Source organism: Macaca mulatta, chromosome 3 (genome assembly GCF_049350105.2).
Source record: "Macaca mulatta isolate MMU2019108-1 chromosome 3, T2T-MMU8v2.0, whole genome shotgun sequence".
NCBI classification, from domain to species: Eukaryota; Metazoa; Chordata; class Mammalia; order Primates; family Cercopithecidae; genus Macaca; species Macaca mulatta.
This window is the reverse complement of record NC_133408.1, coordinates 35,994,130-36,016,512: the sequence shown is the minus strand read 5'-3', so window position 1 is coordinate 36,016,512 and position 22,383 is coordinate 35,994,130. Positions and strand designations below refer to the sequence as shown.

Here is a 22,383-nt window from a genome sequence, read left to right as displayed (position 1 = left end):
GTTTTCCTTGGTGTCACGGCACACTCAAGAGCCTTGGAAGTTCCGTGTACCACAGTCTGGGCGGGTGCCTGGGTCCCTGTGTCCATGGTCCTGGGAGATGTCCCTGGCCTCAGAGGCAGAGGTGTGGAGGCTCTGGGCTTTCTCCACGCCAGCGATAGGCCACCGTTGACTTGTGGTCTCCATGGTTCTGTGGGTGCTTCAAGGGAGCTGCCAGAAAGATCTAGCCACAGCCTGACACCAGCCAGAGTGGAGGCGGCCCAGGGACCCCCTGGCTCACCACCCTCAGCCTGGTGCTTCTGTCTGCCTGTGTGGGTGTGGACATGGGTCTGAGGCGCTGGCTGAGGGATTCCCTGCTTGCAGCAGGTGCGTGAGGTTCCATCCAGGTCTCTGGTTTCTGGTCTGGCCTCATACCTGGCTTAGCTCTTGTAGGAGTGCAACGGATGGAAGGGGTGGTGATGCCTGCAGATGCTGGGTGAGGTTCCTTGTCAACTGAACGTGTGGTCTGGTGCCCTTATGTTGGGTGAGGAGCCCTGTGAATGTGTGGTCTGGTGCCCACAGATGTTGGGTGAGGTGCCCTGTGAACCTGTGGTCTGGTGCCCACAGACAGTGGGCGAGGTGTCCCGGGAATTGCAGTGCTTGATGGTCCTCCAGGACGCTGGTGCTGACGAAGCGAATCTGGCCGCCCACGCCAGGCAGTGCCCAGTGCCCTTCGGGTGGCTGCTGCCCTCCAGCAAGACATGGGGGCGCCGCTGGACCCAGGTGTCCATGAGGCCCAGGCACAGACCTTGCTTCTGCAGGAGGCCCATGGCCGGACTAGGTGAGTCCTTCCTCCTGCTACCTCTTTGAAAATCTGTGTGTTTTTAAACTAAGCTTCTTGAGTGACATTAGAAGGCCCGTGAACTGTTGAGCTGCCCCGAGCCTTTTGCCACCCATGGTGGGCATGAGCCACCTGCTGAGTCGGCTCGGAGTCAGCAGAGGCCATGGACTGGGGGCCCCCACTGTGCAGGGAGAGGGTCTGGCCCTGGGCAGGGCACTGGGAAGGGAGGTGGTGGCCTGAGGCCACCTCTCTCCTAGGGGGAGGAAGCCTAGGAGCTGGAATCAGAAAACCCAAGTTAGAACCTGAACTCTGTCACTCTCTCCCTTGTGCCTGGTGCCAGCGCCCTTTAACTCTCTTCGCCTTTGCTTCCTCTCTGGAAGAATGAAGTATGCACACCTCACCCCGTCTGCACACAGAGCCGATTCACAGATTCCATGAGGGAATGCTCTGAAAATATTTTTAAATTGTAATGTTCAAATATGTGTGTGAGGTAGTTCATCATCAACTCACTCAACAAACATATGGTTAGTTCTATTCTAAGGTGATGTGTGTTCCTAAAAGTCACCCTGCTACACAAAATCACCTTAAAAGCAAGATGGGACCTGGATAAAAATGGCAGCATGGTTGACGCGGTCATTGGCTGGACATAGGCAAGTGTGATGATTGGCACGACTCTTTGCCTCGAGGAGGACTAGCGCTGGCTTGGGGAAGTGGGAGTGGCGGCTTGCGAGTCACTGTGGAGTGGGGAGGGCACCCGAAGCTGGAGGGGTGTTGCACAGGGGGCCCAGCCAGGCTTGGGAGGCTCCCAGCACAGCTTCGTTCAGCTGAGTGCGGTTTTCTGCGTCCATCTTGAAGGAGGTTCTTCACAGAGGGGCGGTGGGGGACTTTCTGGCCATCACTCAGCATCCTATGGGACAGCCCCTCCCAGTCATTAACATGGGAACAAGACTGCGTTTTTCAAACGAGATACAGCAGAGTCAGCTGCCCAGCTAACCCACCTGCCTGCCCTGTGCCAGGCCTTATGCTGTGTGGTTGCTACTTATTACCATTCATCAAATTTATTTCCTAACAAATTGTATGTTAAATACCTGGCATGGGATCGGGAGTGAGTGGGCATTCGATGTATACCAGTCACTGCTGGCATTCATCAGAGTAACTTCTCATTTCATTGACATACCTCTGATAATCTCACTTAAAAATCATTTGGAGAATTCTGAGCTTGGATTTGGAAATCCCATGTTTTGCGACAGGAATTTGTTGTTGGATGAAGTGAATGAGCTTGCCCAGGTGAACAGGTAGAATTCCCAGCCCGAGTCCCTCTACACCCACCCCACCGCCTGACTGGGGTGCTGGAGCATGGTGTCTGAGAGTGCACGTGTGCGTCATGTGCACACGTGTGCACCTGGGTGTTCACGAACACACCTGTGTTGGTGCTCAGTGTGCCTGCGTGCACACGAGCATTCCTGTGTACGTGTCTGTGCTGCATGAGTTCTGTGTAGGAGCTGTATGTGCATATCTGTGTTGAGTGCTGTGTATGTGTGTGTCCATACGTGTGTACTTGTGTGCGCATGTATGTTGTGCTGTGAGTTCTGTGTGCACATGTGATCATGTGAGTGTGCACGTCTGTGAACTGTGCACATGTGTGCGTGAGTGTGCATGTATTTGTACTGGTGAGCTGGGTGCACGTGATTGCACATGTGTGTGTGCATGTGTCTGCAGTCTGCTCTCCATGCATACGTGAGTGCACGTGTGTGAGTGTGCATGTGTCTGCGGAGTCCGCTCTCTGCAGAGTGCACGTGTGTGAGTGCGCATGTGTCTGCGGAGTCCGCTCTCTGTGCGCACGAGTGCACGTGTGTGAGTGCGCATGTGTCTGCGGAGTCCGCTCTCTGTGCGCACGAGTGCATGTGTGTGAGTGTGCATGTGTCTGCGGAGTCTGCTCTCTCTGCACATATGAGTGTATGTGTCTGTGGAGTCTGCTCTCTCTGCACAGGTGAGTGCACGTGAGTGTGCATGTGTCTGCAGAGTCTGCTCTCTGTGCGCAGAGTGCACGTGTGTGAGTGCGCATGTGTCTGTGGAGTCCGCTCTGTGTGCACGTGAGTGCACGTGTGTGTGGTCTGCGGAGTCCGCTGTCTGCGCACATGAGTGCATGTGTGTGTGAGCGCGTGTGTCTGCGGAATCCGCTGTGTGCACGTGAGTGCACGTGTGTGAGTGCATGTCTGTGGAGTCCGTGCGCTCTCTGCGCACGTGAGTGCACGTGTGTGAGTGCGTGTGTCTACGGATTCCGCTCTCTGCGCACATGAGTGCACGTGTGTGAGTGCGCGTGTCTGCAGAGTCCGCTCTCTGTGCACGTGAGTGCACGTGTGTGAGTGTGCATGTATCTGCGGAGTCCGCTCTCTGTGCGCACGTGTGTGAACGTGTGTGAGTGCGCGTGTGTCTGTGGAGTGCGCTCTCTGCGCAGAGTGCACGTGTGTGAGTGCGCACGTGTCTGCGGAGTCCGCTCTCTGTGCGCACGTGTGTGCACGTGTGAGTGCACGCGTGTCTGCGGAGTCCGCTCTCTGTGCGCACGTGTGTGCACGTGTGTGAGTGCGCGCGTGTCTGCGGAGTCCGCTCTCTGTGCGCACGTGTGTGCACGTGTGTGAGTGCGCGCGTGTCTGCGGAGTCCGTTCTCTGTGTGCACGTGAGTGCACGTGAGTGCGTGCGTGTCTGCGGAGTCTGCTCTCTGTGCACGTGTGTGTGTGTGTGTGCGTCTGCAGAGTGTGCTGTGTGCACATGAGTGCACGTGTGTGAGTGCATGTCTGTGCTGTATGAGCTGTGTGTGTGCATGTGAGCATGTGACTGTGCATACGTGTGTGGTGTGAGCTCTGTGTGCGTGCACATGTATGGATGGTGTGAGTGCTGTGTGCGCACATGTGTGTTCATCTGTGCCTGCCTTTCTGGAACGCCGATTCTTTTATGCAGTTTGGCTCTTTTTCCCATGAGACCCTCATGGAACATTAAGCCCAGCAGACAAGGCCAGCCCCAGCCATTGTGATAGTTATTAAACAGCAATAAAGCAGAATCTGTATTTACAGACCCAGAGTGTGCTCAGACAGGGAGGTATTAAACATCATCCATCATCAAATGGAAAACAGTCAGATGCAGGGAGTGTGGAATGGAGTTAATATTCTTTTGGTTAACTTCACTCATAAACAGCTAAACTGCCCCCAATAAAACACCAAGGGGAGGAGGGGAGGTTCTCCCAGACGGAAGCAATCATCAGCATGGTCTGCAGACAGGTCCCCCGGGTTTCCTCGTGCCCGTGGGTTTGCAGCCGCATCCCAGGGACTGTCCATTCTGCAGCTCATCGCACAGCTGCGGCTCAGAGCAGTGGTGCCTCTGGGTTCCTTTCCAGAATTCTCGCTGCCTGCTTTGCCTGAGGTCAGCTCATCGGCAGCCCTGTGGAGCTGGGGTGAACAGAGAAGAGACATTTACTTGTAGAACCTGAGAATTTGGGAAGGGAGGGCCTTAGCCGAAGACTGCTCAGGAGGGTGGCACGCAGTACACAGCTTCGAGTTCAGCCCGGGAGGTGGCGTTGGGGCACGGATGTGCGCGCTGGTGGCCATTCATTGCGATCCTCCAGTTTCCTCTGTCGTCTGTGAGTGGCTGCGCTCAGCCCAGGGGGTGCTGTGTGCACAGCGTGTGGCACAGAGGTGGCACCTGGGACGGGGCCGGGCATTGTGCGTGTGGGCACGGGGAGCGCTTCTCCTCCTCCTCTGAGCCGAGGCTCCTGTCTGGGCGAGGTCTAGCCCTCCACCTAGGAGCTTCCAGAATCTTCAGTGGGGACAGACTCTGGGAAGGACCCGCCTCTTTTCCCGCCCTGGGTTGAATGTGGGCCCCTTGGGCACAGGCTGGCAGCGCTCACCCCTTTCCTGCTCCAGACGTCATCACGGCTCAGTGTCGGGCAGGCGGGTGAGGCAGGGTTTGTGTTGCTTCTGATCTGGATCTGATTTAGCAGCTGAGGAGACGATCGCCACACACAGAGTTCAGTCTCCAGAAATAGAATCTGTACAGTTCCTGAACTTTCCCGTTCCACAGTTTTTAACTCTTTTAGACTAGAATTTTTAAGTGAGCTTCTGTGTTTCTACATCATTTCATGGACAGTGCCCCAGCCACAGCCTGTCTGGAGAGAAGGGGTGGGTGGGCATAGGCTCTGGGCCTGGGAGGAGGAGAACAGCATGGGTTTCCTGGCTAGCTGGCCGGCCCTGAGGTTGTGGGGGCCTTTGGTAGCTGAAAGGGGTCTTGTATTTCTGCGCACATTGAAAGGCGATCTTATCGGCCTGCGCTGCCTTCCAGCTGAGGACAGGGACGTAGAGTACCTGTGAGTGCAGGCCTGGAAAGGGAGGGGCCTTTCCACTGCAGGAAGGACGGGGCTTCAGCGCACCTAGGGCGTGGTGCCTGTGCCCCCACCTGCATCCCAGGAGAGGCACTGATTGCAGGGCTCAGCCTGGGGCTTGCATGGGACCCTCCTTGACTCCGCAGAGGCAGCCAAGGTGTCCACTGCAGCACTCAGGCGGCCTTCCCCGGGAAGTCCTTCCCTTACAGGACCTCCACTGCCACCTCTGTCACGGGCAGGCCTTCGAGGAGCAGGGCTGTGGTGACCCCCTGGCACAGGAGGTGTGTGCCATGTCTTCTAGGGATGGTGGCTTGGCCCCATGTGGGGTCCTCGGCAGAACGTTTGGATTTAACGACTACTTGGGGCTCACCATGTGCTCTGAGGCTCAGAGAAGGCCTGGGACGGGCTCTGAAGTGCTGTCTGACTGAGGCTGGGCTCCTCAGGGGAGACACTGGCTCCCGTCTCCCACTGCCCTCCCCTTGCTTCAAGGAATCCTGTTAGGCTTTTCACTTTGCAGCCTCCGAATCCCACTAAGCGACTATTGCTTTTCCAGGGTGTCCTCAGGTGCTGTGCTAAGCTTTAATAAAGGGCTTTATCCACAGCTTCAGGAAAGGCTCTAAATAAATTAGATCCATTGGTTAGCCTCCATCGGTGATTTTTATTAACCTCCGGTTAAAGAAATATTGCTGGTTACAGAAGCACGATTTATTTCTGTGTAAGCCAGACTGGTGTGGCTCCTGCGGGCTCCCGAGAGGGATGGCACCGTGTACACACAGAGTGCTGGGCTGGCCATGAGAGGCACCTGAGAGGGCACCCAGCGGCCGGAAGGCTGGGAGTCGCTCTCACGGGGACACGGGGACTCTCACAGGGACACAGGGGCCTCTCACGGGGACACAGGGGCTCTCACGGGGACACGGGGGCTCTTACGGGGCCTCTCACGGGGACACAGGGCCTCTCACGGGGACACGGGGGCTCTCACAGGGACACGGGGGCTCTTACAGGGACTCTCACAGGGACACGGGGGCTCTCACAGGGACACGGGGGCTCTCACAGGGACTCTCACGGGGACATGGCGGCTCTCACAGGGAATCTCACAGGAACACGGGGACACGGGGGCTCTCACGGGGACACGGGGGCTCTCACAGGGACTCTCATGGGGACACGGCGGCTCTCACAGGGAATCTCACAGGAACACGGGGACACGGGGGCTCTCACGGGGACACGGGGGCTCTCACAGGGACTCTCATGGGGACACGGCGGCTCTCACAGGGAATCTCACAGGAACACGGGGACACGGGGGCTCTCACGGGGACACGGGGGCTCTCACAGGGACTCTCATGGGGACACGGCGGCTCTCACAGGGAATCTCACAGGAACACGGGGACACGGGGGCTCTCACGGGGACACGGGGGCTCTCACAGGGACTCTCATGGGGACACGGCGGCTCTCACCGGGAATCTCACAGGCACATGGGGACACGGGGGCTCTCATGGGGATTCACAGCTGCAGAGACACGGGGACTCTCACAGGGACACGGGGGCTCTCACAGGGATTCACAGCCGCAGAGACACGGGCTGGTGCTCGTGGCCTGGAGTGGAGAGCAGGGTGTGGAGGACGGGTAGGAGGCCCAAGCCTTTCATATCCTTTCTGGTCCCTGGTGGCAGCAGCTCCCTTGCTGAATAGCTTCGCCCTGGGAGGTGATCAGAGGCTGGGGCTTGCCGTCAGGGCACCCGGACTCAGATCGTGCCTCTGCAGCTGTGTGGCTTTGGCGCGTGGCTCCCCTTGGTGCCTCTGCTGCTTCTGTGAAGTGAGGAGAATGGTCGCTGCTGCTCATCAGAGTGGGGAGGTGACAGGCCTGGCCCGGGGATTAATTCTTGTTCATGCCGTTGCCTCTCCTGGGCTCCCCTGTCTACACCACTGGCAGAGGATCTCCTGAGAGGATGTCCGTGCCCTGGGGGACTACGCCATGCTGATGGTCTCCATTTCTTGGGGTCTCTCTCATTGAGCTGGGACCACAGTTCCAGTTCTTTTCATCCTCACTGAATCCCACAAAGCTGAGCGGGAAACATGTGGGCTGTGTGGAGTCGCCCTCGCTGTACAGGAAGAGAAACCGAGGCTGGAGCAGTGGAGAGGCTTGTGTGGTCAATCGCCTGGGGGCTTCATGTGTACTCAGGACCGAGACCTCCCGGCCGCACCCCTGTGCTGGTTCTGTGCGCTGCTGAACCATTTGGGAAATCATGTTATCTCACACATGCTGCAGGCTCCTCTGGGATAGTTACTGCTGCTGTTTCTAAAGCACTATTCCTAGTGCGTTCACGGCATCCCCACCTCCTTCCACGTGCGCCAGGTGGCTTCTCTTTGGCCTCTCTCACATGAGATGCTTTGTGGCAGGAGCGTCCTCTCAGGAGCCTGAGTGCGTGAGTTCAAATCCCGGTCCCAGGTGCTGGCTGTGTGGAACCCGGCCCAGGTCTTTCATCGGTGTCTCAGTTCCGTTGCTGGAGATAGCGGGGATTGTCCCGGCGCGTCCTCACAGAGTTGTTGGTGGACTGAACAGGTTGGGAGGAATGAGCAGGAGTGACCCTTGGACCACGGCTTGCAGTAGCTGCCTCTGTCCTGTGAGCATTCGCTGTGAATGATTTTTATTATTCCAGACCGCTGGCTGCTCCCCTTCCTGCGGTCCGTCGTGACCACCAGCTCTGGGCAGCTCGTTCTGCCATGGTGCTGTCTCCCCTCCTCTCCTCCTTTCTCTCTCAGGCCTTTGCTGTGGTTGCTGGATCATTGCCCATGACTGTCTTAGGGGCCCTGCCGCCGTCCAGTGCGTGTGCTCTCTTGACGTGACAGGCACCCAGCTTTGCTTGAGTCATGCCCAAGCCCGCGGCTGCCACCCACACCCTGTTCCTACACAGTGCGGTCTGCCACGTTCCGGGGCAGGCTCGGCAGCCCGGCCCTTCCTGGCCTTGTTCAGCAGCCCTGGGCCCAGCCTATGTCTATGTTGGGCAGTGCAGGGTGTTGGGAGCAGAGAACGGGCAGAAGCCCCTGCCTCAGGGCTCCCTGGGGCTTGGCAAGAGGCATGGAGCGGTGCTGCCCCCACCCTTGAGAAAAAGGCTAGCACTCTGCAGGGCTGTTTGTGGTGGGAAACAGGTGCTCAACCAGTCTGGACCCCCAGCCCTGCCAAGCTCTCCCCGTGCCTCCACTCTGCAGGGCACCTGTAGCCTCCAGAGAACAGTCATGACCCAGCGTCCTTGTAGGCAAGATACCCGAGCATCACGTTCCCAAGCCTGCCCATTCCGGCCACCTCCAGCCCGCAGGACGTGCCAGGTCGTGCCGAGGGCCTCCTGAGGAGTGCGGGACTGTCAGAACAGATTGCAGCATGGATTTTCGGAGGATTAAAGTTAATTAAAGAGCTCTTCCTTGCTTTCATGTCCTTGTGTCTGCCAGCTATTTACATGCGAATGCTGCTGTGCCACCAAGGATGAGGGGTGTCTGCCACACCGCACTGTCAGGAGGGAACCACGGGAGAAGGAGAGGAACGCAGGGTTGTGTATTTACCCTGCGCCCTCCGATGGGACAGGGCCGTGGACGCAGACACGTTCGAAAGTCAGCGGCAGGGTCGTTTTCTTGCATTTCCTGAAGTGTCTATGTGGCTGACTGGAATGTTCTCCATTCAGTCCCCACCTTACACTGCGTAATGGAACGCATTACGTGTGGAAATATCTTCGCATAAGCAATTTTATAAATAGAGAGACTGGAGAGCAGGGTCTGAAGTTTCTAAGTGCAGGGCTGTGTTTTCCGGAAGCCCGTCCTCCTTAAGGAAGGTGACTTTCAGTTTCATGGAGTCAGCTGGTGGCAGCGTCCTCTGGCCCTCAGCAGCACTGCCTTGATGTGGACGTGGACGTGTGCGTGTGTGAAGGCTCCTCGGGTGTGTTAGTCCGTTCTTGTGTCTCTATAAAGGAATACCTGAGGCTGGGTCATTCTGCAGACTGTACAGGAAGCATAGCGCTGGCATCTGCTTCTGCTGAGGCACCAGGAAGCTTCTGATCATGGCAGAAGGAGGAGGAGGAGCAGGCAGGTCACATGGCCAGAGCAGGAGCAAGCGAGACGCTGGAGGTTCCAGACTCTTTTCAACAACACTCCTCACTCAGGGGAGGGCCCTGGGCCATTTGTGAGGGATCCGCCCTCATAATCCAACACCTCCCACAAGGCTCCACCTCCATCTTTGGGAAACATTTCAACCGAGATTTGGAGGAAACAAACATCCAAACCATATCACCAAGTATTTGCTGAATGAAGAAATGAACGAATGAACATTGATACCATCATTGGATGTATTTTAGCTGCAAAGTCTAAAACCCAGGGTTTGGGGGTGGCTGGAGTGTGAAAAGGTAGGTGGTAGTCAGGTATGCCATGTGCATCCATGTGTGTGCCCTTGTGCCTGTCTGCATGTGTCTGTGCGTGTCTGTGTGCCTGTCTGTGTCTCTGTGTGTGTGTGCATGTGCGTCTGTGTACGTTTGTGTGTGCATCTGTGTGTGTGTGTGCCTGTGTCCGTCTGTGTGCATCTGTGTGCCTGTGTGTATCTGTGTGCATGTGTATCTGTGTGCCCGTGTGTGTGCATGTGCGTCTGTGTACGTTTGTGTGTGCATCTGTGTGTGTGCCTGTGTCCGTCTGTGTGCATCTGTGTGCCTGTGTGTATCTGTGTGCATGTGTATCTGTGTGCCCGTGTGTGTGCATGTGCGTGTCTGTGTACATGTGTGTGCGTGCATCTGTGTGTGTGTGCCTGTCTGTGTCCGTCTGTGTGTGCATGTGTCTGTGTACATGTGTGCGTGCATCTGTGTGCATGTGTGTCTGTGTCCGTGTGTGTGCATGTGCATATATGTGTCTGTGTACATGTGTGTGCGTGCATTTGTGCCTGTGTGCGTTGTGCATGTGTGTCTGTGCATGTCTGTCTGAGTCTTTCTTGGATGGTCCCTTGCTGCTTTCCCGGGGAGCTAGTTCTCTCTGGCCTTGGCTGGGTAGGACGCGGGCTCTGCTCGCCTCTCCAGAACAGAGCAGGAGGTGCTGCAGGGAGCTGGGTGCAGCGTGGTCAGGCCAAAGCAGGTACCGGAGTGAGTTCTGTGTTCAGTATCCCTCCCCCACTGTGGGCTACCGTGGTGAGAGTTGACGTTTTTGCAGGGTGGAAGTGAGACTGTCTTGTGGAGTTTCCTGCTCTCCTCGGGCAAAGAGAGGGTTTAGTGACCTGTCATTTGATGGTATGCCTTCAAAGCTCTTCTTCATCTGGTTGAATTCAGCTCATGTTGAGTGTCAGTTGTGACCCATGTCAAAGGTGTACGCAGCTGGATGTAAGTTAAAGTGGAGAAGACAGACTTTATTCAGTTGCTGCTGACAGCAGGGGACAGAGCTGAGCTCCTTTCAGGTTTGTGCAGATGTGACCAGGCATTTTAAAAGGAGTGTGGGGAGCAGGTGCCCAAGTGGAGTCAGGGAAGTGAAAAATTACAGAAAGCAGCAAGAGGGCTGGGTAGCTTGAATGTGATGAGCCGACTCTGCTACGAGCTGGCAGGTCAGGGCTGGCAGGGACGGGCTCCTGCTTCCCCTCCCCAGCCCCAGACTGGGAGACTGGCCTGTCTTCCTGATGATGACGTTCGAAAGGGGTGGCTCTCGGTCCTTGAGAAGGACATCCCGGAGCTGTAGGAGGTGCGGGCATGTGTGTCTCCAAGGGACCGAGGAAGGATTCACAATTGTCACCTCGGATTTTCCCAAGTAATTGCGCTAGGAAGGGGAGGCAGGGCAGGCGCCTGTTGTCAGGTGTGGTAGAACCAAGGGCAAATCCTCCTGACAGCCCTGAGCTTTTTCCGACAGGAACTCGGGATGCTTTAGCTCAGGCTTCAGGAAGTCCTGCTGTGGCGGGTGGTGTCTCAGTGCGGGGGTCGGATGGAGCCCCCGTGTGCTGAGAGCTCTTCTGTGGTTCTCAGCAGCCGACAGTGCGAGACACACGTGATTGTGAAGCTAAGCGTCTCAGGGCAGCCCCTATGACAGCACACGGCACATAGGACGTTCCAAATCAGCATTGGCTGAATGAGCGATGCCAAAGAGCAGCCAGCACCTCTGTTTGCAGGAAGATAGAGTTGACGCATTTTCTTTGATCCTTCTGTTAAGTATAACGAAGAGCCCCGGACATTATCTATGGAATGAGCACAGCGAGCCTCTGTGGGGTGGAAGCCAGGCCTTGGGCCTCAGAACAGTGTGGCGGGGAGCTGCCCAGATTTCCTCGTCTGCCTCTTCTATCCCAGACTTGGAGCTAAGGAAGCACATCCCCAAAATGCCGACACTCCCCAGCAAAGGACTAGGGAAGCAGTAGCTGGGAAGACAGAAAGTGTAGTCACGGCCTGGCAATAATGGAAAGAAAAAGTTAATGGATTAGGTCAGCAGCAGAATGGAGGTGACAGAGGAGTGCGTTCGTGAACTCAGAGATGGACCGATAGGAACTGCCCATTCTCAACAACAGAGAGAATATGATAGAATAAAATAAGCAAAGTCCCCAGCGCCTGTGGGACCTGGGAATACGATGGAGTAAAAGGAATAAAGTCCCCGGCGCTGGTGGGGCCACAGCACGAGATCCAGCATTCCAGTCGTGGGGATCTGGGAGGGTCTGGAGGAGCTGAGACGGAGCCGCCGAGGCAGCAGGCAGCGTCTTTGTGACTAATCCGGTCTCTTCGTTGTTCTGTGGGTCTACTCCGATTGTCTGTGTTTTTCTTGAGTCAGTTTTGGTAGCTTTTTTCTTCTTAGGAGTTTGTTCATTTCACCTCCGTTACTAATTTTTGGCATGCAGCTGTTCATAGCATTCCTTTACAGTCTTTATTTCTGTAAGGTCAGCTGTGGTGTCTCTCTCACTCCCGATTGCAGTGATCTGCACCCTCATTCTTTTTACCTTGGTTGGCCCAGCTAAAAGTTTGTGTCAATTCTGTTGCTCTTCTCACAGAACCAACTTTAGGCTTGACCAATTTCTTTTATTGTTTCTGTGTTCTTTATTTCACTTATTTTTGCTCTAACCTTTATTATTTCGTTCCTTCTGCTTGGGTCAACTGAAGTTGGACTCCATCAAAATTAAAAAATTTGCCCCAGAGAAAGACCCTGTGAAGAGATGAAAAGACAAGGTAGAGATTGAGAGGAAATATTTGCAAGCTTCATATCTGACAAAGACGATTTGTTATCTGTAATAGATAAAAACCTTCTCAAAACTCAATAGTAGAAAAACAAAACAGACACACCTAATTAGCAAATGAGCAAAAGATATAGACAGACATTTTTACCAAAGAACATATACAGACGGCAGTTAAACCCGTGAAAAGGTGTTCAACATCATTAATCATTAGGGAAATACAAGTTAAAACCACAATGAGGCATCACTGCACACCTGTCAGAGTTTAAAATCGGACACCATCAAATGCCAGCCAGTATGTAGAGAAACTCCATCTCTGGTGCCTTGCTGACGGGGGAGTGCCAGGGTGCAGCCACTCTGAAGCCAGCTCCAGGGTTTCTTAAAAACTGCACTGCAGCTCCCATATGACCAGCAGTCGCATTCCTGGGTGTTGATTGCAGTGAAATAAAACCGAGGTTCGGAAAAAAACCGACAGAGGACTCTTCCTAGCAGCTTTTGCGTAATGGCCAAGAACTGGAAAGAATTCTGATGTCCTTCGGTGGTGAATGGTTAAACAACACTAATGCCTCCGTCACACAGAATATTACTCAGGCTAAGAAGGAATTAACCGTGGATAAACATAACTTGAATAGATCTCCAGGAGTTTAGTGGAGCGAAGAGCCCAGTCCCTAAAGGTTGTATGCTGCGTGATCCCATTTGTATGACGTCATTAAAAGGTTGAAGTTATGGAAAGCCTGTGGATGGCCGCCGTGAGTTAACGGAGACGCACAGGAGGAATCATGGCTGTGAATGGACAACCTGAGGGATTTTTGTGGTGATAAAAATGTTCTGTATCTTACTATATCATTGTCAGCATACGGGTTGTGATACTGTGCTGTAGTTTTAAAAGATGTTACTGTTGGGAAGAACTGGATGAATGCTACTTGTGATCTCTGTGTTATTTTTTATAGCTCCATGTGAATCTGTAATTGGATCAAAATAAAAAGCTTAGATCAGGCGCAGTAGCTGACACCTGTAATCCCAGCACTTTGAGAGGTCGAGGCGGGCAGATCACTTGAGGTCAGGAGTTCGAGACCATCCTGGCCAGCATGGTGAAACCCTGTCTCTACTAAAAATACAAAAAATTAGTGAGGCGTGGTGGCGCCCGCTTGTAATCCCGGCTACTTGGGAGGCTGAGGCAGGAGAATTGCTTGAACCCAGGAAGTGGAGGTTGCAGTGAGCCGAGGTTGTGCCGCTGTACTCCAGCCTGGGTGACAGAATAAGTGAGACTGTGTCTCAAAAAAAAAAAAGTCATCAGCTTCATTATCTCCTAACAGGAGGGTCAGTTTGTCCTCTGAAACTTTGAAGGCAGGGATCGACTTCTCCTCTGTAACTGTAAAAGTCCTGGACGGCACCTTCCAGCAGAAGGCTGTTTTATGTGCACCGCACATCTGGTGTTGTGTGGCCGCCTTCACTGGTGCTCTTAGCTAGAGCTTCTGGAGAACTTGCTGCAGCTTCTCCGTCAGCACTTGCGGCTTCACCTTGCACTTTCTTTTTTTTTTTTTTTTTTTTTTTTTTTGAGACGGAGTCTTGCTCTGTAGCCCGGGCTGGAGTGCAGTGGCCGGATCTCAGCTCAATGCAAGCTCAGCCTCCCGAGTAGCTGGGACTACAGGCGCCCGCCACCTCGCCCGGCTAGTTTTTTTTTGTATTTTTAGTAGAGACGGGGTTTCACGGTGTTAGCCAGGATGGTCTCGATCTCCTGACCTCGTGATCCACCCGTCTCGGCCTCCCAAAGTGCTGGGATTACAGGCTTGAGCCACCGCGCCCGGCCTCACCTTGCACTTTCCTGTGATGGGGACGGCCTCTTAACGTAAACCTCACGAACCCACCTCTGCTAGCTTCAGGCTTGGATTCTGCGGCTTCCCCACCTGTCTCAGCCTCATAGAACTTGCTCTGGCGTAAGGGAATGCTGGGGCTGGTTTGATCTATCCAGACCACTCAGACTTTCTCCATATCAGCAATAAGACAGTTTTACTTTCTTATCGTGGGTGTGTTCAGTGGAGCAGCGCTTTCAATTTCCTCTGAGAACTTTGCCTTTGCATTCACAACTTGGCTAGCTGTTTGGCACGAGAGGCCTGGCTTTCGGTTTATCTTTGCTTTTGGCACACCTTCCTCACGAAGCTTAATCCTTTCTAGCTTTTGGTTTAAAGGAGAGATGTGTGACTCTTCCTTTCTCTTGAATGCTTAGAGGCTCTTGTAGGATTATTAACTGGCCTGATTTTAATATTGTTGTATCTCAGGGAATAGAGAGGCCCAAGGAGAGGGAGGGAGAGAGATGGCCCGTCAGTGAAGCAGCCAGACACACGCAACGTTGGTCAGTTAAGCTTGCCGTCTTAGGAGCATAGTTTGTGGCACCCTAGAAACAATGACAATAGGAACATTTGAGATCACCGATCACAGATCACCACAACAGATACAACAGTGAAAAAATGTCATAAATACTGTGAGGACGTGGCTCCCCAGAATCAATGACAATAGTAAGATCGGAGATCACCCACTGCAGACCACAACAGATATAGTAGTGATAAAATGTCAGAAATACTGTGAGGACATGGCGCCCCAGAATCAATGACAGTAACATCGGAGATCACCCATTGCAGACCACAACAGATATAACAGTGATAAAATGTCTGAACCCGGCCGGGCGCGGTGGCTCAAGCCTGTAATCCCAGCACTTTGGGAGGCCGAGGCGGGTGGATCACGAGGTCAGGAGATCGAGACAATCCTGGCTAACATGGTGAAACCCCATCTCTACTAAAAATACAAAAAACTAGCCGGGCGTGGTGGCGGGCGCCTGTAGTCCCAGCTACTTGGGAGGCTGAGGCGGGAGAATGGCGTGAACCTGGGAGGCGGAGCTTGCAGTGAGCCGAGATCACGCCACTGCACTCCAGCCTGGGAGACACGGCGAGACTCCGTCTCAAAAAAAAAAAAATGTCTGAAACGCCGTGAGGATGACCAAATGTGACAGAGCTGTGAAGGGAGTACATGCTGTTGGGAACATGGCGCCGACGGTCTCGCCCAAGGCAGGACGGCCACAAACCTTCCATTTGTAAGCAGCACAGTATCTGTGTAGTCCAGGAGAGCAAGGCGCGCCTGGGTCCATGCTGGCTCCTCATGGTGGCCAGCACACCGTACTAGTGTAAGATGTTAACAGTGGGGCACCTGGGTGTGGAGTATGTGGAAAGGCTCTACCATTTTCTCCGTTCTTCTAAATGTAAACTCGTTCTAAAAAAAAAAGAGAGAGAGTCTATTAAGAAAACAAAGAAGGAGCCGCAATTTCCGCCTGGCAGAAGGCACTGGAGCTGGTGAGATCTAATGTGTACCCGGGCCTGATCCACGTTTGGTGCATGGCTGGACACCTTGGTGGGTGCGGGGAAGCTCGTGCTGCGGAAGGAGCTGTGGGAGGAGCGTGCGGCAGGTGGAGCACGGCTCCTGCGCGTGGGTGGGTGCGCGGAAGCTCGTGCTGTGGGCGGAGCTGTGGGGGAAGCGTGCGGCAGGTAGACCGCAGGTCCTGCGCGTGGGTGGGTGCGGGGAAGCTCGTGCTGTGGGCGGAGCTGTGGGGGAAGCGTGCGGCAGGTAGAGCACAGCTCCTGCGCGTGGGTGGGTGCGGGGAAGCTTGTACTGCGGGAGGAGCTGTGGGAGGAGCGTGCGGCAGGTGGAGCACGGCTCCTGCGCGTGGTTGGGTGCGCGGAAGCTCGTGCTGTGGGCGGAGCTGTGGGGGAAGCGTGCGGCAGGTAGACCACAGGTCCTGCGCGTGGGTGGGTGCGGGGAAGCTCGTGCTGTGGGCGGAGCTGTGGGGGAAGCGTGCGGCAGGTAGAGCACAGCTCCTGCGCGTGGGTGGGTGCGGGGAAGCTTGTACTGCGGGAGGAGCTGTGGGAGGAGCGTGCGGCAGGTGGAGCACGGCTCCTGCGCGTGGGTGGGTGCGCGGAAGCTCGTGCTGTGGGGGGAGCTGTAGTGGGAGCGTGCGGCAGGTGGAGCACGGCTCCTGCGCGTGCGTGGGTGCGCGGAAGCTTGTGCCGTGGGCGGAGCTGTGGGGTTAGGCAGGTAGAGCACGTCTTGTGCACGTGGGTGGGTGCGCGGAAGCTCCTGCTGTGGGGGAGCTGTGGGAGAAGCGTATGGCAGCTGAAACGCCGCTTGTGAGCGTGGTTGGGTGTGCGGAAGCTCGTGCTGCCGGAGGAGCCGTGGGAGGAGCTTTCGGGAGGCGGAGCGTGGCTCGTGCGTGTGGGTGGGTGTGCGTGGCTTTGGTGGGATCCTGCTGAGCACCTCCCACCTGGTTGGTCTCCATGTGTAGACAGCCTAGTTCTTAGGATTCTAGGTCTCCAGTGTCATTTGCGACACCTCCTCGGGCTTCCTGTTCTGCCGGGGCTGTTGAGTCCTCACAGCACCTCCCATCAGGAGCTCTGGCCTTGGGGAGGTGGGACGGGCACGTTGCTGGGTTGTCTTTAGGGGTGAGCTCTTCCTCCTGTCTTCTGTTTAAAAGAGGACCCGCAGCGGATTCAGGCCTTAGATTTACCAGTGCGTGGAGCTGTGGGCAATGCTCTCCAGTGACAGCCTGGGCTTCCGTGGAATTTAATTTTGATATATTGGCCTTTGTGTGTAAGAAGAGCCCAAACTCCCAACTGGATGGATTGCTCTCCTCACACTAGGCACGTCATCCCGAGAGGACTCTGAGCCAACCGTAAGGGATTCGGGCTGGAGCTCTGGTTCCCTGCTGGGAGGTGGTGCAGGAACGCGTCCTCCTCCCCTGTCCCGACTTGTCGGCACTTCCACGCTCACGCCTGGGAGCCAGGACTCCGGCTCGCATTTCTCAGCATGTCCTTGGGCTGTGTGTGGTCTGCGTGTCCCTGGGGTTGTCTGTGGGGTCATGCGGCCCCTCTGGGCTGCCTGGTTTCTTGTTTTCTCCCACATCGTGTCTGGCATTTCTTTACTCAGAAATCAGGCATCTGTTGTTGGCTTGCCTGTGGAGTTTGTGTCCCTCCCTGAGCTCTGGGCTCCGTGGGGCCAGCCCCAGTGTGGACTTGTCGTCCCCTGTGCTGCTGGGCCTCGGGTTGGGTCTGCGGAGTAGATGGGTGTGCGTTCTGTGACCACTGGACTCTTAAAACACGCAGCCCTGTTTGACTATAGCACTGGACGTGTGCAAAGTTTGGGAACTGATCAAAAAGTATAAAGAGGCCATTGAAAAAGACCTTGACCCTTGCACCCAGAGGTAGCACCAAGAACATGGTGTGCATTTCATCTCCACGTCTCCCTTCTCTCCTTTCCTTCCGTGTTCATTCACTCAGCCAGTCTATCAGCCAACCAGTAAGCACTCACGGACACCCCCATGTTCAGATGCGGTGGGGGCAGCCGAGTGTGGGGACTGCTGTGGCAGAGCTGGCAGCCCTGTGTGCTTCCTGCACTTGTCACATTTTATTGCAGCCAGTGCCTGTGCCATTAAACATTCCTTGAAAATAACATCTTTTTTGGCTGTACAATGTTTCTTTGTATGGACATACCAAAAGTAAACTGTTGGCCGGGCACGGTGGCTCACGCCTGTAATCCTAGCACTTCGGGAGGCCGAGGAGGGCAGATTGCCTGAGCTCAGGGGTTCGGATCAGCCTGGGCAACACGGTGAAGCCCCGTCTCTACTAAAATACAACAGATTAGCCAGGCATGGCGGCATGTGCCTGTAATCCCACCTGCTCAGGAGGCTGAGGCAGGAGGATCGCTTGAACCCGGGAGGCAGAGGTTGCTGTGAGCTGAGATCGCGCCATTGCACTCCAGCCTGGGTGACAGAGTGAGACTCTGTCTCCAAAAAAAAAAAGTAAACTCTTTATTGGAAATTTAGCTTTGATTTTAATTTTTTCATTATTATTGCTAATATGTGCAACATCCTTGGACTCAGCTCTTTCCACATATCTAATTCATTTACTGTTTGTTTAGACACAGGGTCTTGCCCTGTCGCCCAGGCTAGAGTGTGGTGGCGCCATCTTGGCTCACTGCAGTCTTGAACTCCTGGGCTCAATATATCCTCCTGCCTGAGCCTCCCCAGTAGCTGGGACTATAGGTGCACACCACCACACCTGGCTAATTAAAAAAAAATTTTTTTTTTAGAGACGGGGTCTCACTATGTTGCCCAGGCCGCTCTCTACTTCCTGGTCTCAGGTGGTTCTCCCGCCTCAGCCTCCCACAGGGCTGAGATTGCAGGTGTGAGCCACCACAGTCTGATTACTTTTTAGGCAAGTGTTACTGAGTGGAAGGGTGTGAACATGTTCAGGACCCTTGGCCGGTGTTGCCGACTCATTTTCCAGAAGCGCCCATGGCTGCTGTCCCAGCAGGCGTGGCGTGCAGCCCTCACAGCCTCACTCATGCTGGGTGTTAGCATTGTACTTCTTGCCACTCCAGGTGAGGAACAGGTCTTAATGAATTTCGTGTTTGTCAGTTACCTTTCTTCTGTCGATTGTTGATTTTTCCCGGTTTTCTATTACTGTGTTAATGATTTTCCTATTGATTTGTAAAAGGTTTTCATGTATTTGTGGCACGTTTTCCCCAGTTTGTCTTCTACCTTTTGTGTTTTTAAGTGGCGTTTTGGGACCCGCGGAGGTGTCGGTGTGGCGAAGCATGCTGGTCTTTCTTTGTCATTCCTTCCACTGCTTCGGTGCCCACAGCCTTTCAGGGCCTTGCTCTGTGGAGTATCCATCTGGTTTCCTTTAGTTCTAGTGCAGTGAAGCAGGCGAGGGCAGGGGTGACCGGGTCTTCTGGGCTGGTTCAAATTGGGTCCACACCTACGCGCTGTATACCGCGGGGCGCGTTACTCACACCTCTGTCACCCAGGCTGCCTCTGTGAGAATGGTGTGATTGAAGGGCCCACCTCCTGGCCAGCACAGGGCCTGGCACGTGGTGCCTGGCTGGCGAGTGTATGAGTGAGGTGCTGAGCTGGGAGCGTGAGCTCTCGGAGTTCTGTGTCTGTATCGCGTCCAGTCAGCGGCTGTGTCAGCCAGGCGTCCTCAGCCCACGCTGCTGTACCCCGAGAAGGCAGCAGACGTGTGATACAGTGGGCGGGGGGCGTCTTCTCAGCCGGTGCCTGCTCCGTGTCTTTCTGCGGAGGCGCCTTGCCCCCCTGCCCCATGCATACTCTCCCTCTGTGCGGAGTCTTCCTTCCTGGTGTGGCGCTCCCTGAGTGCCCTGCCCAGCCTCGCCTGTTTTTACAATGCTCACATCTGCCTGCCTTGCCAGGCTGAGTTCCGGGAGAGCAGGGCGGGGCCACCCCCCTCACCACTTGCTAGGAGCTGTCCTGACCCTGGGTGGGAGCCCACAGCCCTGGGCACGAACTCAAAATGCCAGGAAGCAGCACAGGGTCCCTCGAGCCTGGTGGGAGGTACTTCCCGTGGGCGAATCATCTTGTTTGAATCCTCCTCATGCTGATTTCTGGCCCCATTCAGCCCAGCACAGCTCTGAAGGAGACGAAGGCAAGACCAGCTCTCCCCAGATGAGATGAGCTTTCAGTTGAGGAAGGACCCTGACGTCAGAGTTGTTTGGGTAATGGCATTCCCCTGACCATGGATGTGCCCTGAATCTTTTCAGGACTAGCGGGATCACTGCTGCCCAGGGTCTTTAGGTAGCTATTAGAGCCCAGGGCTGGGGAAGTGATTTCCCACCTGCCCATTAGCATGATGGCCAAGAGCCCAGGGTCGGCTTCACATAGGCTAGAGACCTGGGGCGCACGCCTTCACATGGAGCCTCGTCCTCATCTGAAAGGGAGCGCGGACTCCAGCCCGTCTCAGGAGGTTCCGAGGAGAGACCTGGGGCGCGCACCTTCACCCGGAGCCTCGTCCTCGTCTGAAAGGGAGCGCGGACTCCAGCCCGTCTCAGGAGGTTCCGAGGAGAGACCTGGGGCGCGCGCCTTCACCCAGAGCCTCGTCCTCATCTGAAAGGGAGCAAGGAGCGTGGACTCCAGCCTGTCTCAGGAGGTTCCGAGGACTGATCCGCTGATGGTTTCACTCATTGAGTTTTTAATTGAACACATAGTTCCTGAGCCCCTGTTCTGTTCCAGGCACTGGGCAGGGACTGGGGCTGGGCGTCTCGCGTGAATGAGGCGTCAGGGAGCTGATGCGTGGAAACCCCTTGGCAGAGGCCTGGAGTGTGCCTGACACCCTGGGCACTGGCTGCCTGCTGCCCGTCAGTGGAGAAAGGCGCCTAGACTTTGCAGCATTGTAAGATTTTTGAACTGTAAAAGACCACGCCCTTGGCCGGGTGCGGTAGCTCAAGCCTGTAATCCCAGCACTTTGGGAGGCCAAGACGGGCGGATCACGAGGTCAGGAAATCGAGACCATCCTGGCTAACACAGTGAAACCCCGTCTCTACTAAAAAAATACAAAAAACTAGCCGGGCGAGGTGGCGGGCGCCTGTAGTCCCAGCTACTCTGGAGGCTGAGGCAGGAGAATGGCGTAAACCTGGGAGGCGGAGGTTGCAGTGAGCTGAGATCCGGCCATTGCACTCCAGCCTGGGCGACAGAGCGAGACTCCGTCTCAAAAAAAAAAAAAAAAAAAAAAAAAAAAGACCACGCCCATCTAATTCCCTGTTTTGCTGATCGGAAACGCTGGAGACCTAGAGAGGAAAAGGACCCGTCTGCTCAGGCTAGGTGGTGGCCCCGGGGCTGTGACTCCACTGTGCTGTCTGTCTCCCGCGTTGCCCTGCTCTCCTTTCTGTGTCCTGTCAAATAAACTGCACTGAAACTGGAACCACGCAGCACAGGGCCTGTCTCAGGCCCCACATCCCCGTGGGTCAGGCATGCTTGCTGGACCTCGCGAGGGTCACGTCCTCCTCCCTGGTGAGGGGCCGTCTGCAGCCACTGTGGCTTGGGTATGGCTTCCTGTCAGGATGGTCCCAGTGCCCTCCCAGCTGTGAGTGGCACCCACATCATCAGAGCGTAGGTGTGAGGAGCTGCTGTAACGAGGCTGGTGCTGGTTCAGGTGGATGCTGGGGGATGCATTTATACAACGAACACAAATGAAGTGGAATTTGTCATAGAGCAGTGTGAAATGTAAGTAAAATTGCCTCGGGAAATCGTAATTGATTCCACTCCTTCCTACAATAGGTGGTGTAGAGCTTTTTATCAGAGGTTGAAATTGCAAGAACCAGGCTTGCTGGTGGGGAGCCCAGAGGAGCGGCTTTTCCCCTCCCCTCTCCAGCTACGTGTGGGTGGTGGAGGCCGGTGGGGAGGGTGTGACGGCGGGAAGCCAGAGGAGGAGCTGGCTGAAGTCACGCCGAGACAGCTGTGGGGCAGGGCAGGGAGAGTGCTCTGTGCACCTGGTGCAGCTACAGGCAGAGTGGTGAGCGGTGGGAGAGGACCCCGTGCCTCCTCTCTGAGCGGCCTGGTGTTCAGCCTCCTGCTGCCTTCGGGAGAGCTTGCATAGGTGCGGTTCATGGAGAATGCACAGCTGGTTGCTGGAGGGAAGATGCTGCTGAAGGCTGGGGACCGTTTTTTCTCCTGGGGGCTCCTCCGAATCCGGTCACTCAGCAGAAATAGAGCTTTGTCAACAGTAAACCAGGTTTATTGGTCAGATAAGATAACCTTGTAATGAGGCTTGTGGAACTTAAAGGAGGCAAAAATGAAGAACAGAGAGGGTGGAATGAGAACGAGGGAGAGACGTGGTATCATCAAGCGCCGAGCAGGGTGGCTGAGAGCACCAGGCGCAGGTTGGGGGCTGAGGAGGACAGAAACGCATCTGACAGTAGAGTGCCTCCCAGGGGCCCCAGAAACCCTCGCTGACCTGTGGTATTGCCCTTCAGAACCTGGTCTTTGGTGCCCATTACAGACAACCCTTTCATCGGGAAAGGAGACAGTTTCTCCTCATTCTCAGTGTCCTCTGCTGGGGCGGCGTCTGGTTTGTTTTGGAGGCGTTTTCATCAAGCGCAGATGGGCAGGTTCCGCTCCTTCGGGGTCCGGCCACCTGTCGCTGGTGCCCTGGCTCACCCAGGGGCCTCTGCACATCAAGGCTGTTCTGGGGCCTGCGTGTAACA

General features: G+C 55.3%; 1 protein-coding gene across 40 annotated transcripts in view; it reads left to right on the top strand.

Annotated features, from left to right (window-relative positions):
- MAD1L1 (mitotic arrest deficient 1 like 1) overlaps positions 1 to 22,383 on the top strand; it is a 423,997-nt gene that overhangs the window by 184,863 nt on the left and 216,751 nt on the right. Inside the window, exon 1 of one of the 40 annotated variants that reach the window (XM_077995981.1) lies at positions 20,986 to 21,403. The exons of the other annotated variants lie outside the window; for them this stretch is intronic. The gene's annotated coding sequence lies outside the window, so the exon portion shown is untranslated. Of the gene's footprint in view, positions 1 to 20,985; positions 21,404 to 22,383 lie in introns of those variants that run through there. 40 annotated transcript variants of the gene reach the window in all.